At 43.6% G+C, this 18,471-nt stretch overlaps 1 pseudogene; it reads left to right on the top strand.

The window, feature by feature from the left end:
* The first annotated feature begins 12,278 nt into the window (after nt 1-12,278).
* LOC105503365 lies at nt 12,279-12,670 on the top strand (annotated as a pseudogene).
* Nucleotides 12,671-18,471: the final 5,801 nt, after the last annotated feature.

The following is an 18,471-nucleotide window of genomic DNA, read 5'->3' as shown; positions in this document are numbered from 1 at the left end:
ACCTGAAAATGAACAGAGATTGACATGTCAGGTATGGTCTCGATCTCCTGACCTTGTGATCCACCTGCCTCGGCCTCCCAAAGTGCTGGGATTACAGGTGTGAGCTACCTCGCCCAGCCTAGAAAACCTTTTGACTTTCATCTGGCCTTTATACACCCCATGGAAAAACACTCACCCATTGCTTGTGCTACCACCTGAAAATGAACAGAGATTGACATGTCAGGTAATTTAACTGATGGGACTAAAATCTCTGACTTTTCTTCCAGTCTCACTCTTCCTGGGACCTCTTGCAAAATAATCACATATCCGGCCATACCTGCAAAAAGCATAAAACTGCCAGCATTGCCTCCCTTGTTTGGAGATTACTGAAATTAGTTCTGTACTTCCTGAAGTTCATACAAATATCAAAGGCATTTTATTTAACAAACAATTTTGCTTCTCCTTCTGTCCCCCTAAATAAAGACCACGCTGACCTCACTGGCTGGCTCACAGGCACCAGCTGCCTGGCCTTCACCCCAACACTTGCTGAGATTTTTCCTCTAAAGTATTGCCAAGGAGGTGTTTGCCATTTTCCAAAATGCAACCCTGACAGAAATCACCAAATGACATTCACCAAAGTCAACTAAATAGAAAATAAAATGTAGGAGCTTAAAACATTCCAAGTTCATGACCATTCATCACGAACCGACTTTCCTCAGAAGAAACAAGCACGTAAATAGACTCCTGCTCACACAATCTCTCCACCATCCTTAAATATTTGTGTGTGTGTGTGCGTGTGTGTGTGTGCGTGTGTGTGCACGTGTGTGCGTTTGTGTGTGATTGAGAGAAAGAGAGAGGGAGAGAGAGACATGGTGTTTTTGGGTTATTGATATTGATTTGGATGAGTACTTCAAACAGTTTTTTTCTGGGAGTTATTACAAGTTCTACCTCGGGCTCAAAATGATTTTACAGTCAATCCTTAAGCCTGCACTTTCTCATCTGGCGACTGTGTGTTTATGCCCCAGTGAGTGGACTCTCTGGAGCTCCTCTGAGAAAATGACAGTGAAGATCAAAGGGTAAGAAAACAAGGCCTAGGAAGAAAGGTTCAAGGCATACTGGATTGATTTAGGCTAGAGAAGGTGGTGAGGAAAACTTTAATGACAACCTTCAGGTGTATAAAGACTTCTGAAAAGAGAGTCTTCATCCATTCTCCACCTTCAGAGAAGACATTCATGATTACGGGTTGCAACAAGAATGGAGGATGAAGGTGAAGATGCAGGAGAATGTCATGCCTGGCAGAATCATTAGTCATGCGATAGGCATCCTTGACTCATTCTCTGCACATCTTTTGAGGGACAGAAGCGGATCACGTGCCCAGTGGATCCAGGCGCAGAGCTCCCTGAAGGCCACAGAACCACAGAACCAAGCTCAGGGTCTTGTGAGACATCTTTGTGGCGTGGCAATGGAAAAGCAGCCCACCTCTTAACCCAAGGTGTTACGTCCTGCACCTCCCTGGGGTGCGTGGCTTCTTCTAGAGGTGACATTCTGGAATTCTCCGAAAGCCCGCAGAGACAGGTGTTGCATGAGCAGCAGGCATTATTTACTGTCCTCAAAGTCCCAATTTAAATAAAGCCCAGAGCTTCCTATCACAAGCTTCGTGGCACGGACAACAACCAATACTACAGTGGTGCAGCCCCTCCCTAAAAGCATTTACGTTAGTGAACAAATAAATACTGTTTGGTAAAGCCAAACAAAATTCTATGTGAATGGGGAAAATATCCCGTTTATTCCAATGTCTTTCTGATAATGGTCACTTGGAAAACTTGGATAAAACCCTATAAAACCCAAGAGGTCACGGGCAGTTTCAAGGCCTCGTAAATGGTAGCTTATTTCTCTTATTTCTCTTGTTTCCTGTTATACAGTTTGGGTTCTCAGTGTAAACCGGGCCACTAATGCATAGTTACAGCTGATGCTATTACAAATGCATAAAAGTGAGGAAATTCAAAGTTATGATTCCCATTGCCACAGTAACTCAGCCGCATCGTGCAATCTGTTTGTAGCGTGCACTACCGAATGTCGTGTTAACTTTTACTGCCTCTATTACATATGTGTGATGTGAAAAGGTTATGGTGGGAAAGGGAGTCATAATTCTGAATTTTCTGATAGTTATGACTTTAAAGTGAGTTTAAAATGACTACTCTTTTTCATTTGGTTTTTCTTGTTCTGGTTGAGTCTGTTTTTCATCGAATCTTGGATTCTTGAGACCATTCTGGTAGATTCTTCATTTCAGTACAAACATTGATTATTTACTCCAGTTTAACAAATACTCAAATAGTCTAACATACCATCATGGGAAGAGCAGGGCTTCGAGGAATACCAAGACTACTAAATACCAGCCCTATTCACAATTTCTGCCTTCAGTCGAGGGCATACAAATAATCACAGCTCACAGCAGGGCCACAACGGACACCCACAGGTAAGATGAGAATCATTCCTGATGGGGCTTCAGGCTTTGTGGAGGGAATGAAAGAGAAGGGAATTAAAGTGTATTCATCTTCTACTAAAGGGGTCTTCAACCCCTGGGCTGTGGACTGGTACCAGTCCACGTGGCCTGTTAGGAACTGAGCCACGCAGCAGGCGGTGAGCAGGGGCAGACGAGCAGTACCGCCTGATCCACCTCGTCTCAGATCAGCAGCAGCATTAGACTCTCAGAGGAGCACGAACCCTATTGTGAACTGCGCATGCAAGGGATCTGGGTCACATGCTCCTTGTGAGAATCGAACTAATGCCTGATGATCCGAGGTGGAACAGTTTCATCTCGAAACCATCCTCCTCTCCCCCGACCTGTCCATGGAAAAATCATCTTCCCCGAAACTGGTCCCTGGTGCCAAAAAGTTTGGGGACAGCTGCTCTACTACACAGCAATACGCTAAGTGGTTTGGGACATTATATTTCACCCTCCACATTTTATAAGGCACTATCCCATATTACAGATGTGTCTCCCGAGGTTACTTGGTCGTGGTAGCAGGGTCTGAACTTCAGTTCAAACATCTAAAAGCTCATACTTGTTGTCTATTATTTTGAGTGGAATTTGGGTTAGATCTTGAAGAATATGCAGGTTTGGGCTTTTTAAATTTATTATTATTAAAACAAAAATATAGGCCAGGCGCGGTGGCTCAAGCCTGTAATCCCAGCACTTTGGGAGGCCGAGACGGGTGGATCACGAGGTCAGGAGATCGAGACCATCCTGGCTAACACAGTGAAACCCCGTCTCTACTAAAAAAATACAAAAAAACTAGCCGGGCGAGGTGGCGGGCGCCTGTAGTCCCAGCTACTCGGGAGGCTGAGGCAGGAGAATGGCGTGAACCCGGGAGGCGGAGCTTGCAGTGAGCTGAGATCTGGCCACCCCACTCCAGCCCGGGCTACAGAGCGAGACTCCGTCTCAAAAATAAAATAAAATAAACAAACAAAAATATAAAACAAAAATATATTTGTTATCAAAAGTTTGGGAAACACAGAAGTAAAAACAAAAAACCCACGTGTGACTCATTATGCCAAAATTACCACTATTTTAGTATTTTTTTTTTTCTTTTGAGACAGAGTCTCTCTCTGTCACCCAGGCTGGAGTGCAATGGCACAATCTCGGCTCACTGCAACCTCTGCCGCCTGGGTTCAAGCGATTCTCGGGCCTCAGAGATGGAGTTTTACCACGTTGACCAGGCTGGTCACGTGACCTCAGGTGATCCACTTGCCTCAGCCTCCCAAAGTGCTGGGATTACAGGAGTGAGCCACCATGCTCGGCCATTTTAGTATCTTTTCTTCAAAGATTTTTTAATAAACCAAAGTTGGTGGGGTTTTTTGTTTTTGTTTTTTTTGGCGTGTGCATTGCTGATTGCCTGATTCTTATTCTTTCACACAAACGGGTTCATGGCCTTCCCTTTCCCTTTTCAGTGATTGTAAACTGTCCCAGGCTGGGGAGGAGCACAGCAGTGATGGGGAGGTGACAGCAGAGGTGTGCTGGCTGGTGGTGCAGCCAGGACCAAGCGTTGGACACCTGGGCAGGCCACAGAGCTTGACTGAAATGTCTGAGAGCCAGATGGGTCCTGGGCATACAGCCCCCCAAATGCCTGGTTTACTAGTTAGGATTTTGTTCTGTAAGCCTCATATATACACAACTAGCACATAGACAGCAGCTAATAAATGTCACATACACCTGAATGGGAAGATGCTGATGGCTCTTCATTTATGTATTTATCTATTGAGAGATAAGACCTCACTCTGTTACCCAGGCTGGAGTGTAGTGGTGAGATCACAGCCCACTCCAGCCTCGACCTCCCAAACCCAAGCTATCCTCCCACCTCAGCCTCCCAAGTAGCTGGGACCACAGGAAGGCACCAACACATCCAGTTAATTTTAATTTTTATTTTTTTTGTAGAGATAAGGTCTCATTATGTTGCCCAGGTTGGTCTTGAACTCCTGGACTCAAGCAATGCTTCCTTGGCCTCTCAAAGTGCTGGGATTTATAGGAGTGAACCACCATGTCCAGCCACTGATGGCTGTTGACTAGGGGAATGATGTCATTGCAATTGTGCACTAGGACCATTATTCAGGCCAGGAAACAAGGGAGATGATGGAGGGCACTTAGAGGTTTCTACAACACTCGAGAGTGAAGGAATCTGAATGCAGACGGGTACGGGGAGAGGGAGAAGAAAGAACGTGGATGAGTGACACATGCACATTCTCCAGGAAGGTATAAAAATACTGGAACCCCAAAACCAAGAGACCAGTGCAAGCTTTGGGTTGTAAGGGCAGAAAATAAAATTGAACTGCTTCCTATCTGCTTTTTAGATTATCTTTGAGACCAGTTTCAGGTAAGAGAAACTTATGTTACCAGCCTAAGACAAATTTGCAATATATTTTACTAAATGTTCATGTTTTCACTACCTTTATACAGAGTGAGTATCTATTTGACCACATCTTGGCTCAGAATTCTCTTTTTCCTCCTCCCTAAAGTGGAGGTCAGTGACCCAGACACACTGAGGCTGGACGTCATGAGAGGTGGATGGAAGAGGACACTGGAACTGTAGCCCTGGAATAGTCACATGGGTGGGCATCCCCCATGTGCTTGGGTTGCCAGAACAAGGAGTCTTGATTCAGACCCCAAGAGAGGGTTCTTGGATCTTGTGCAGGAAGGAATTCAAGGTGAGTCACAGAGCACAGTGAGAAGAGAGAGTTTTCTTGAAAACTGCTCAGTTCCAGAGTGGGGCATCCTCACAAAGCAAGAGGGGGAATGCCTGGTGTTTTAAGATTTTCTCATATCGGGGTCTTATCTATGTGAAAGCTAAGCTAAGCTATGTCTATGTGCGGGTGGGCGGACAGCATGACAAAATTTATTATTCTGCTGATTGAAAGAAAACTATCCCTGGCATGTTAGCGCATAAGCACATCAAAGCATAACTATAATTATCTTGAGAGCATATATCGTTATGGATATTGGGACATCTGGACTTTCTGTTGTTGTAGGAGTGTGTCTTTGCAGGTATCTCTAAGCTGTTTCCTCAGTTATAAACCTCTTATGACGCTGGGTCATGACTGGCGAGGAATGTGCCCCTTGTTAGTTACTCTCAAGATAGCGCTGAACTTAAAATGATGTTCCTCTGGCTCTCCTAGGCTTTTGCTTCCCTAACAGGTGCATAAACGTCTATCATGTTCAGATCACCTGTTATTTATTTCCATAGCTCATCCTTTAGTAGACTGCAGACTCATGCAGATGCAGAAAACACGTGCTGTCTTTGTATTCTAAGCACCTCAGCGCAATAGCAAATGGAGCAAGCACTGGATAAATTGCTCTTTAATGAAGATTTCAACAGCAAGAAATAGTGTACATGTGTATGGATCATGTATATCCATATACTCATACATATGCACGTGTGTGTGGAAATGTATATATAGTCACCTATAAAGGGGTAGAGATGTGTATAGATATTTATGGGTGTATCTATTCATCTATTAAGCTTCACTTGTCATGTGTCTGATTGTACAGCTCCCATTGCTGACCATAACTGATGCAAGAAAGAGATCTCAGTTACTCATCAGTGCCTTATCCTCTAAACAGGTGGACCCTGCTTCATGCAAGTGTTTCTGTAAGAAATTTTGTACAAACCAGATTTTTCTCCATTAAATCCAATTCTAGATGTACCTAAGGAGTCTGTATTTAATGTTTTCTACGTATACTTTTGCAAAGTGAAGAGTCATTTCTATAAAGTGAATCATAAATCTTAAATATATCTCTTTTCGAGTCCAAGTTTAATATATCAACTTCGCTTAAAGTTGGAGAATGCCTACCCCTCCACTTCACACTTTGCTCATCTCTTTGGCGGGGGGTGAGGCTTCCCTAGCTCTCTTGTGCAGTGTGGGGATGTGCTCACACTGCTTAGATGGCAGCCTCTTTCATTCAGTATTGTGACTTTTGTTTCTCTCCAGAGAGGGATAGAGAGAAAGGGAGAGAGAGAATTTGGTCTGTGGCCTAGGTTGTCTTTTCAGGCCCTTATTCCTGCTTCTTCTGACACATGATTGTCAACATCTCTAGTGGGGTTGGAAAAGACTTTGAGGGGACGATTAGCTTGCTAGGACTGCCATAACACAATGCCACAGACTGGGAATCTTAAACAATGGAAACTGATATTCGCACAGTTCTGGAGGATGAAGTCCAAGATCAAGGTGTCAGCAGCTTTGGTTTCTCCTGAGGCCTCCCTCAGTGGCTTGCAGATGGCCACCTTCTTGCTGCGCCCCACGTGGTCTTTTCTTTGTGCGCATGCAACCTTGCTGTCCCTTTCTGTGTCCAAACTTTCTCTTTTTATAAAGACATGAGTCAGATTGGATTAGGGCCCACCTTATTCGGCTCATATTAACATAATCACCTCTTTCGAGACCCTCTCTACAAATACAATCACTCGGAGGTACCAGGGGTTAGGACTTGAACATATGAATTTCGGGGGATGGAACACAGTTCATCTCAGAAGGCAGGAATACCTTGCCCAGACTTGAATGCAGCATCCTCTCAAGTTATATGGAACCACAGACCAGGAGACAGAAACATCTGCCTCCCGGTTCTTCCTTCCTCCGGAAGCTGCTCTTGCATCACATGTACCCCAGCAGCACGGCTGCGAGCCGGAAACCTGTCTCTAAGATACCAGGCATCTGCCCAGGGAGAAAAGCGTCTCCCCTCAACCCCATGTAATTAATTCTCTACGCTGAAGTCCTTCCCTGGTGTCGATTCCCACTGCCTTCCCCATCCACCTATCCTCTGGTCCCCAGAAGGCACAGTGAGAAGCGGGTTGAGGCCCACAGGCAATTATGCAGCTCCATGGATTCATAATTCAAAATAAACCCATCAAAACATTTGCTCTTACTTTTAACCCCGTTGTCCCCCAAGTGGAAATGTTAAGACACAACAGCAGAGGAGATAAATATGGCAGACAAAAGTTTTCCCACAGCCTTTAGCCCCTTAAACATTCTAATCCTATTGAAGATATTTATGCCTGGCCAAGCACCGGGGCTGGGGGCTGGGCTCCTGCCGGCTGCCCCTCCCCGAGCCTGCCTGGCTTTGTAGAGACAGCTGCCTGTTGCTATGCGATTTGGTTACAGAAGGGCAATGCAGGGCACCTAACCCAAGTGCTTTTTTAACCAAACCACATGCTTATTAAAAGAATGGAGAAAGTTTCCATTAAAATATCTGGGCTGATTACATTTGGAAACTTAATAACATGCGTTGACTCAAATAACTCCCATTGAACTGAACCCCAGCAGGGCTCAGAGTTCACCAGGGGAACAAATATCTCTGATGAAGCTTGGCATCTTAACCCTGTTTAACATTTTAATTAAGAAGGGAAAATTCGGTGTCATTTGCTTTTCTGCGGTCTCCAGGAGCGGCAGGGTTCGCGCTTGAGAATTCCTCCAAGAGTCCGGCGGAAAGAAATACATTAGCTAATTAGGGGTGATACAAAACATCTATATACAAGACATATACGCTCCCGCTCTGCTTTGTTGGCCAGCTTTTCCACTGCCCTCCCCTTTCCAGGCTGATTTCTTAAAAGAGGATGCTTGAGTATACCTTCTTTCTTTTTTTCCTTTTAAATACTGTTAATTGAGAGTTAAGTTGTTGCTTGAGTCTTTTACTCTACACAGCCAGAGAGAGGAGAGGAGAAAGCATCAAGCTACAGCCCGGTTCTTGGGAAAAGCTCGGAATGTAGTTACTTCAGAAAACATGTCCTCAAGTCCTCATTTCATAACCAGCAAAACTCATCATTTTCGCTAGTATTTCCTTTTTCTAGCCAGGTGGACACTCTGGGAAATGCTTCTACTGATGGCTCAGTTACGTAGAAAAACTTATCTTCCTTGTTTTGCAAATGAGCTTGCAAACCAGAGTTTAAAACAGCAGAGGCGGTTGCATCTACACCATACTTGGCTGGGCTACTGGGTTTGCCTCTGTTCTCAAAAAGAAAAGAAAACGCAGCACATTGAAATAAGAAATAGTAGAAAATCCGTTTCACCAGAGGATGTGTAGAGATTTTTCAGTATATTTCCGAATCCAAAAAGTAACCAGCAGAGGCTCTTTATTTATTTATTTTGGTTTGCTTTGCTTTGAAACCCTCAACCCCGAGTTTCTGTTAATTTTAAGCCTGGTTCTCCTTTGGACGTCCCTTCATCTACACCCCAGTCCTGTGCTGCTGTTTCCTTCCTGGGAATCCTCCCTGCCCAGTTTGGCCTGCAGTCTCCTTCATGCCCCAGGGAAAACCATACTCCATCACCCCCTCCGCCCTGGACCCAAAAGGGATGAGGAACAACTGAACTATGTGTTAATTGCGTTAAGGCGCTTTCTCTAATGCAATAGTGGCCTTCTCCATAGCAACCATGATTAAAAGATGCAGAATGGCGGGTCCTCCAGGGCCTGTCTGTCTGGGAAGTGATTGCCACTTTACAGAACAATTCAGTCCAGATAGAAGTTTATTGTGCACATTTCGCCTAAGCTGACTGCTCAGGTCACACTCCCCAAAGCCTCTTTCTCTCCCTCGGAGCGCTATTTTCAGACTGATTTTGGGGGAGGGAGCCACGGGAACTTTGCCGCCCGGGTTGGGGGTGGTAGATGGGAGCTGTGTGGAGCTGCAGGTGGGGGTGGGGAGAGACAGAAGAGAGGCGCCCTCGCTCCTATTCAGGGGCTGGGGAAGAAAATAATCCCAAGCTTGCAGCCTGAATGTAAGTCATCGCCAAAGAAGCCCCATGCTTCATTAAGCATCTTAAAAAATGCCCATTGAGATGCCCAGAGGGGGTAAGGTAAATTCTCTTTCCATTTTTGTGCCTCTTTCTAAAGCACACAGCATTCCTATTCTATACACTGTGGGGTAAGTGATTTTCAAAGTTGGAGGGAGGGGGGAATTAAACATTATCTGGACTACAACATACAGGACGGGGTGAGATAATGGTTCTGGCAGACTGCAGGATCTCCAAGGGAGGGGCGGGGGGCATCCGTGAGTCCCTGCTTCTTTATCTTCCTTCTTCCACGCCCCCGTTCCTTTTCTCCTCTCCTGCCCGTAGGGTGAACCAAAAGTCCAGAGGCTCTGCTCACCCACACATGTGATGCTGAGAGGCAGAGCTTGCACACGCCCTACACTTTGGATACACATATGAGGAATTGACAAAGACTATACTTCAGCCACCAGGAACTAAAAGTCGCCAGGAGGCACTCCAGGTAGCTAGAGGCACATTTTGGAATATTAAAAGAAACTAAACATAATTGTGATTTCAAAATCCAGACTCAAGCTTGAACATATCCAAAAATATGTTCTTATAATATAAACAGATTTTAAAGTGTCCAATATCAGAGCCCAAGTTCTGGAATCTAAAGGCCTGGGTTTGAATCTTGACTCTGGCTGCTCAGCCATGTGACCTCAGGCAAGTTACTGAATCTTTTAGAACCTCAGTTTCTCCATCTGTAAAATAGAGACGGCTGGGCACAGTGGCTCACGCCTGTAATCCCAGCACTTTGGGAGGCCGAGGCGGGCAGATCGCCTGAGGTCAGGCATTCCAGACCAGCCTGACCAACATGGAGAAACCCTGACTCTCCTAAAAATACAAAAAATTAGCCGTGCGTGATGGCACATGCCTGTAATCCTAGCTATTCAGGAGGCTGAGGCAGGAGAATCGCTTGAACCCGGGAGGTGGAGGTTGCAGTGAGCCGAGATTGCACTATTGCTCTCCAGCCTGGGCAACAAGAGTGAAACTCCATCTCAAAAAAAAAAAAAAAATAGAAGAAAATAGCACCTATGTCATACAACTTCTAAGAGAATTAAAAGAGACAATTATGTAAAGCATTCATTTCCTGACACATGGCAATACCCAGAAACTAACAATAATAGTTGTCATTATTGCACAAGAGTAGTGCTCTGTGTTTGCATAGCACTCGATGGCTCACTTACTGTAATTACCTCTGATAATCTTCCTGACCAGCCTGTGCTATTCTCGCTCTGTTACCCAGGCTGGAGTGCAGTGGTGCTATCTCAGCTCACTGCAACCTCTTCCTCCCAGTTCAAATGATTCTCGTGCCTCAGCCTCCTGAATAGCTGGAATTACAGGTACATGCCACCACGCCCAGCTAATTTTTTTTTTGTATTTTTAGTAGAGACAGGGTTTTGCCATGTTGGCCAGGTTGGTCTTAAACTCTTGGCCTCAAGTGATCCACTCATCTCGGCCTCCCAAAGTGCTGGGATTATAGCGCCTGACCCCTCCTATGCTATTCTGACAAGCCCTCTTTTATGCCTTGCCAGAGGGAGGTCAAAGCCCCTCTTCCAGGTATTGCCAGGTTAAGCAGAACAGGCCAATCGCTAGGTACAAAACAAACCAAGAAATCCAACCTCCAAACTCCAACCCTAGGGACCAGGATTGTTCTGGACTATGGGATACAGTTCTGCCATCCTGGGGCTCACAGTTCAGGCTGCGCTCAGACATGGAGGTGCAGCCTCCAAGGCAAGAGAACACAGCAAGGGTGGCTGCCCCAGGCCGAGGAGGCCACACTTCTCCGGGAGACTTGCTTCTATTTTTATTAACAAAATTTAAAAGATAGCCTACTTCAGGGGCCTTGGAGTGCTTAGATTTCTCTAGGAAATAAAAATGCTATTTATACTGGCATAAAGTATAATTTTTCACACTTTTGAAAGATTTGTGGATGAAGACCACAAATCTAAATATTTATAGTGCCAAGAAATTTGTGCTAATGTGATGTATTTTTGACTTTAGAAAATAATTCATTAGTATTATTACTATGTTAGTAATACTATTTCCCAAGGAAATCTCCAAATTTTAAACAAAAGTTAATATACAAATTAATTTAGGCAAAGAGCCTCCTAGTTACACTTTGTACACTGGCCATTATCTTTTGTTTATTTGTTTTTGTTTTATTTTGTTTTGAGATGGAGTTTAGCTCTTGTTGCCCAGGCTGGAGTGCAATGGTCACTTCTGCTCACCTGCCACTGGCCAGAACTTAGTCTCTCAGCCAGAGAGCCTAGTGTCTTAGAGAGCTTAGTGTCTTGGCCACACGTAGCTGCAAGGGAGGCTGGGAAACATAGTCTTTCATTGGGGGACCACTGCCTTTTCACTCAGCTGTGTGAAAACTGTGTAGACCACCAGTTCTCAAACTTTAATGTGCATATAAATCACCTGGAATCTGGTAAAGTGAAGATTTGGATTCTGCAAATCCAAATTTGCAGAATTCAGCTCACTGCAACCTCCACCTCCTGGGTTTAAGTGATTCTCCTGCCTCAGCCTCCTGAGTAGCTGGGACTACAGGCATGTGCCACCACACCCAGCTGATTTTGTGTGTGTGTGTGTATTTTTAGTAGAGATGGGGTTTCACCATGTTAGCCAGGCTGATCTCAAACTCTTGACCTCAAATGATCTGCCCACCTCAGCCTCTCAAAGTGCTAGGATTACAAGCATGAGCCACCACACCAGCCAATCTTTGTATTTAATATGAAGATGCAATGCTCTCCAAAGGCTTTTGCCCAAATAGCTGCAGAAGCAATGAGAACAGGTTAACGAACACTCAGTCTGCAAGGCCAGCCCACCCTAAGCAGACAGACCTTCCCATGAGGCTGTCAAGACTCTTCAAGTGTCTACTTAAGTATGGTCCAAGAACCAACAGCATCGGCTTCACCCAGGAGCCTGTTAGAACTGCAAGATTTCACCCGTAACTCTGTGTGCCCTCCCCTCCTGTCCTCTTTCCATCATCTTTCTGCGCCACCACAATGGTGCGCATGAATGTCCTGGCTGATGTTCTCAAGAGCATCAACAATGCTGAAAAGAGAGGCAAACACCAGGTGCTTATTAGGCCTTGCTCCAAAGTCATCATCCGTTTTCTCACTGTAATGATGAAGCATGGTTACATTGGCGAATTTGAAATCATTGATGATCACAGAGCTGGGAAAATTGTTATGAATCTCACAGCCAGGCTATACAAGTGTGGAGTGATCAGCCCCAGATTTGATGTGCAACCCTGAGATCTAGAAAAATGGCAGAATAACCTGCTTCCATCCTGCCAGTTTGGTTTCATTGTACTGATAATCTCAGCTGGGATCATGGACCACAAAGAAGCAAGATGAAACACACAGAAGGGAAAATCCTGGGGTTCTTTTTCTAGAGCTGTAATACATATTTACAAATAAAATGCCTCATGGACAAAGAAAAAAAAAAAAAGAACTGCAAGATTTCAACATCCTCAGCCACCTATCCACCCAGGCCTACAGAATCCAAATCTTCACTTTACCAGATTCCAGGTGATTTATATGCACATTAAAGTTTGAGAACTGGTGGTCTACACAGCTGAGTGAAAGACTATGTTTCCCAGCCTCCCTTGCAGCTACGTGTGGCCAAGACACTAGGCTCTCTGGCTGAGAGACTAAGTTCTGGCCAGTGGCAGGTGAGCAGAAGTGACACGTGCAACTTCCCAATGTAGTCCTCAAAAAGAAGGAGACCGACACATCCCCTTCTCTCTTCTCCTTTCTTGCTGGCCAGGTTTAGACATCACAGCAGGAGGTGGAGCGGCTGTCTTAGATCAGAAATGGAATCCCCATGCCAAGGATGGCAGAGCAAAGAAGAGGCCTAGATACTTGATGATTCTTTAGCTTATCATAGCAGCCTTACCTCCAAATTACTACACATCTTTATTTCTACATCTTCTATGATAACAACTTCCAGTTGCAAGCTGTATATATGTCATTTCTCATAGAAAGTGAGCTTTTGGTGGACAGAGACCATACTTTGTTTTTATCCTCTACATTAACTGGTTCTATCATGCAGTCTTGCCTTTAATACATGTATGCACGACTAGAAGTTAAGTGAATGAGCAAATGAATGAATGATTTATAATCAAGAAGTGCTAACCTCCCACTAGTCAAAGATGAGACACTATGGGGTTTAATGAGGATAATGATTGCAATGGATTAAAACTCATTAATATGTTTATGGATTCATGATTATATATATTAATATATAGACATATACGTGTGTGTGTGTGTGTGTGTACCTAATTGGTCACCTTCAGAGAATAAAGAATTCAGTCTCATGAAAACTGGTAAATAAAGGGAAAGGACCTAACATTTATCCTTCATTTCCTATGTGAACTTTACAACAGGGTAACAGTAGACGAGAAGAAGCATTTTCTTATATAATTCTAGCTAACAAATGGTAGAATTAGAGTATCACCATTTTGCAACCCCTCCCCAAAGGAATTAGTGGACCCAGGCATACAGTATTAAAAGCTGCTAATATCCTGAAAACAGAAACAAGACGTTACATGTCTCCTGTAGTCTGCCAAAGGGATCAAACCTGAGTCTGATCAAGCCCCTGGATCCACAGAGCACAGGGGGACTTGTTGAATTGCATCATGCATGTGTGATTAGCAAAAATTCTGCCTGGGGGAAACTCTACCTACTGTCAGACAACTCAGATAAATCATAAGAAAAACAAAGTATGGAGGGGGACATTATGGGTCAAAGGAAGCAATAAGGGGAATACTATAGTAGAGGAAGGCATGGAGGGGATTGCTATAAAATTAGAATAGTGGTGGTTAGAATATGCAGTGGCTCATGCCTGTAATCCCAGCACTTTGCGAGGCTGAGGTAGGAGGATCATTTGAGGTCAGGAGTTCAAGATCAGCCTGCCCAACATGGTGAAACCCCCTCCCTAGCAAAAAATACAAAAATTAGTTAGGTGTGGTGGTGCATCCCTGTAGTCTCAGCTTTTGGGTGGCTGAGGCAGGAGAATGGCGGGAACCCGGGAGGCGGAGCTTGCAGTGAGCCGAGATCGCGCCACTGCACTCCAGACTAGGCGACTGAGCAAGACTCTGTCTCAAAAAAAAAAAAGAATAGTGGCGACTTTGGGGAGAGGAAGGCATTTGTGACTATGATTGAGTACAGGAAGGTCTTCTGGGGTACTCGGCAAAGTTCTATTGCTTGACCTGCTCAGGGCTTATAGGGGCATTTACCTTATTATAGTTTATTAATCCTTTTTTTTTTTGGAAGAATATGACTTGCTAAGTGGCTTTCTCATATGTGGGGATCACATTCCTCATGTGTGGGGGCAGGGGTCCCCTTCCAGGTTATAAATAGATTTAAAGATTTTCCGCTTGGCATTTGGTTGAAAGTTATTATCAGTAGAATGTATTGTCCAGGTTAGATCAGGGGTTGTGGAGACCAAGGTTTTATCATGTAGATGAAGCCTCCAGGTAGCAGGCTTCAGAGCTAATAGACTGCAAATGCTTCTTATCAGACTGAGAGAGTCTGTTCTATCAGTAATTCCAAGAAGGAGGAAGTATAATGAAGCATGTCCAGCTCCCCCTGGTCATTATGGCCTGAACTAGTTTTTTCAGGTTAACTTTGGAATGCCTTTGACCAAGAGGAGGAGTCCATTCAGATGGTTGAGGGGGGCTTAGAATTTTATTTTTGGTTTACAAAAGATATGTCCGTCTTGAATTTTGAGAGATATTGTCAAGATATTGTCGAAATATAGAGGCACACTGTCACATTGTTTTATGCTCCAAGCCACAGTGTATTTAGTGCTTATTTCCCCATGGTATTCCTAACACTGGCTATCACCTGTTTACATTTTTGACAATTCTGCAAGTGAGAAAAGGTATGTCTGCTGATGATATGACTTGCATTTCTTCAACTATGAGTCAATTTGCTTATCTTTTCATGTGCTTATTGGTAATTTAATTTTTTTTCTGTGAATTAAATGTTTAAATCCTTTGTAGTTTTTTTTATATTAGGTTTTCATTTCTTCCTGAAGGGATCAGAAACCTAGAAAGCTAACTCAGGTGTCTTCGAGGGTATTGTCCTTTCTCTTTATTATCAAAAAGGTTAACTGCATGTGGCATAGAGTTGTCTTCTAGATTTTGTGATGTGATCACTCTTAAATGCATGCTATTAGACAGTGTGGTCAGATAACACAAGAAAGAACTAGCTATTAGACTCTCTTATCCATTTCCATGACAATTTCTGATCCGATAGCCATGATAACATTTAACCTAAGTCATAATAAAATTATTTTGAAAATCATTTGGATTTAAAGCTTCTTCACTCCCAAATTCAATGAAAAGTGACCAAAGGAGCATTTCCTACTGTATTGCACCTTCATTTAAAACATACCATAAGCATACCACACCGTTCCGAGACCCAGTTTCCTCATCTGTAAAATAAGCAGATTGGACTCTATGTTCCCTGAATCTGCAGTTCCTTTTAGATGCAACATCCTATGAAGCTGCATCTGCCAACCAGGAGCTCAAAGATAATTAGGTTTGGCCTGAAAGGAAGTCAGGCTACGTGGAAGGATAATAATGTTTAACATGCAAATCTGACAACAGGTGACCGAAGATTCTTGTCATTAGTCTTATGGCAATGGTACAAATAGGGACAACTGTAGACCCACTCACTCCACCTGGGCTTCACAGTTTTCAAAGTCTTCTCTGCAGTCACTGCCAAGACCACCTCCAATTCCACAGACTCATTCCTTTGCCGAATCCTGAGTGAGGTCCTAGTTCCTTCCATGTGTGATTGTCCCAAATGCCAACGGAGAGTCTTAATAGCTTGAGTAAATCTCCACATAGTGGGTTCTTAAACTGAATCACTATTTTCTGAAAATATATTATCAGTGACAGTGTTAGCATTGCTATTTTGAGACTGGGGTGTGTGTGTGTGTGCACGCATGATACAAGATAAAGGAAAAGAATTATTACGTTGGTATCATTGGGAACTGGGATTTTTCTTTTCTTTTCTTTTCTTTCTTTACGAGATAGAGTTTTGCTCTTGTTGCCCAGGCTGGAGTGCAGTGGCACGATCTCTGCTCACTGCAACTTCTGCCTCCTGGGTTCAAGCAATTCTCCTGCCTCTGCCTCCCAAGTAGCTGGGATTATAGGCACGCACCTCCATGCCTGGCTAATTTTGTATTTTTAGTAAAGATGGGGTTTCACTATGTTGGTCAGGCTTTTCTTAAACTCCTGACCTCAAGTGATCCACCTGCCTTGGCCTCCCAGTGTACTGGGATTACAGGCATGAGCCACCGTACCCAGCCAGGAACTGGGATTTTTCATCATGGAAAAAAGAGATACAGATATAAATTTGATCTGGTTAAGTGAAATCTCTAGAGTCCTAAAAACTGCAGCGGATTCAAATCCACCAACTATGTTTAAACTATGTTTAAATACCATATGGTATTTAAAAAGAAACTCACTGGTTACCTTTCAGATGTTCTAGATAACCAACTCCTTATTTTGCACGTTTCTAAATGAAGAAAAAGAATAAGGCTTTTCTATATGAACTACCTTTGGAGTCTCATAGTTGATGAGGGTAAATTATCTCAAGTGTGGATGGAATAAGATTTGAATATCGCCATTTTCAACCTGTAATTAAATAATGAATCCAGGTGGTCACTAATGGCTGCTAATCTCATAAAAAGAGAAACCATCAGATTATTTTCTGACTCTTGTTGGAAGAGCACATCATCTGAAGGAATCTTATTTTAAAACTTGAGTGTGGGCACAGTGGCTCACGCCTGTAATCCCAGCATTTTGTGAGGATGAGGCAGGCAGAGTACAAGGTCAGGAGATCAAGACAATCTTCGCTAACATGGTGAAACCCGTCTCTACTAAAAAATACGAAAAATTAGCTGGGCTTGGTGGCAGGTGCCTGTAGCCCCAGCTCGGGAGGCTGAGGCAGGAGAATGGTGTGAACCTGGGAGGTGGAGCTTGCAGTGAGCTGAGATCGCGCCACTGCACTCCAGCCTGGGCAACAGAGGGAGACTCTGTCTCAAAAAAAAAAAAAAAAAAACAGACAAAAAAACTTGAACCTGGATGTAATTAAGCCTTGGGCTCTAAATAGCAATTTGCAAAAAGTACAGGGGAAAGAGGAACATGTTAAATGACATCATGGGGCCACAATCAGCAGAATCTGGATTTTTGGAAACTGTACGGAAAAAATGACCAGGTTTCTTCAACAAATAACTTGCAAGGAAAAAAAATGACGTATAAGGGATTTAGGGATTAAAATAAACTTAAGCATATTAACTGATTATGATATGTGGACCTAACTTGGATTTGATTTTGAACAATTTGTGAAAAAATCTATAAGACGATTGAAGAAATGTGAACACTGAATGGCTATTCAATGATATGAAGGAATTACTGATTATTGCAATAAATAGAGATATGATGAAGAGTGCTAGTGGTTTTATGGTTAGTTATTTTAACAGCCTGTATCTTATAAAGACACATGCTGTAATATTTATTGATAACATGATATGCCATCAGGGTTTGATTCAAAGTCCTTCTGGATAGGGTAGAGGAGTCAGGGTAAGGTAAAACAAATGAAACAGCCCTTAGATGGCGTGGTTGAGGTTACGCAGTGGGTACATGGGGGTCATTATATCCGTCTCTCTAATTTGTATGTTTGAAATGTTTTATTAAGGTAGTTTCTGGCCAGGCATGGTGGCTCACACCTGTAATCCCAGCACTTTGGGAGGCCAAGATAGGCGGACCATGAGATCAGGAGTTTGAGACCAGCCTGGCCAACGTGATGAAACCACATCTCAACTAAAAATACAAAAATCAGCTGGATGCAGTGGTTCACACCTGTAGTCCCAGCTACTTAGGAGGCTGAGGCAGGAGAATTGCTTGAACCCAGGAGGCAGAGGTTGCAGTAAGCTGAGATTGCACCACTGCACTCCAGCCTGGGTGACAGGGAGAGACTCCATCTAAAAAAAAAAAAAAGTTTCCCTTGGCTGGGTGTGGCGGTTCATCGGTCACATCTGTAATCCCAGCACTTTTGAGGGTGAAGAGGGAGGATAGCTTGAGGCCAGGAATTTCAAGACCAGCCTGGGCAATATAGTGAGACCCACTCTTTATTTTTTAAAAAAATTTTTTAAGTAATTAAAAAAAATTTTTTTCTC

The sequence above is a fragment of the Colobus angolensis genome, unplaced genomic scaffold (assembly GCF_000951035.1).
Source record: "Colobus angolensis palliatus isolate OR3802 unplaced genomic scaffold, Cang.pa_1.0 Scaffold85, whole genome shotgun sequence".
NCBI classification, from domain to species: domain Eukaryota; kingdom Metazoa; phylum Chordata; class Mammalia; order Primates; family Cercopithecidae; genus Colobus; species Colobus angolensis.
This window is presented reverse-complemented; position numbering and strand designations above follow the sequence as displayed.